We start from the raw sequence: 213 nt of genomic DNA on the forward strand, positions 1-213 counted from the left end.
ATTTTAATTGAAAAATTTTAAAATCTAAAAAAGGAAATTGATGTTTAGTGTGATTTATGAGAGGATCTGTACTAAACAAAACAAAAAAAATGTTAGTCTGTAGGATACAATTTGTAGGCTGGGATGTTTCTACAGCATCACAATAATTCATTCAGAATGGTTTGACACATGTTTTGCCTTTAACAAATATGAGGGACCCACCTGAAATACTCC

This window comes from Etheostoma spectabile, chromosome 8 (assembly GCF_008692095.1).
Source record: "Etheostoma spectabile isolate EspeVRDwgs_2016 chromosome 8, UIUC_Espe_1.0, whole genome shotgun sequence".
NCBI classification, from domain to species: Eukaryota; Metazoa; Chordata; class Actinopteri; order Perciformes; family Percidae; genus Etheostoma; species Etheostoma spectabile.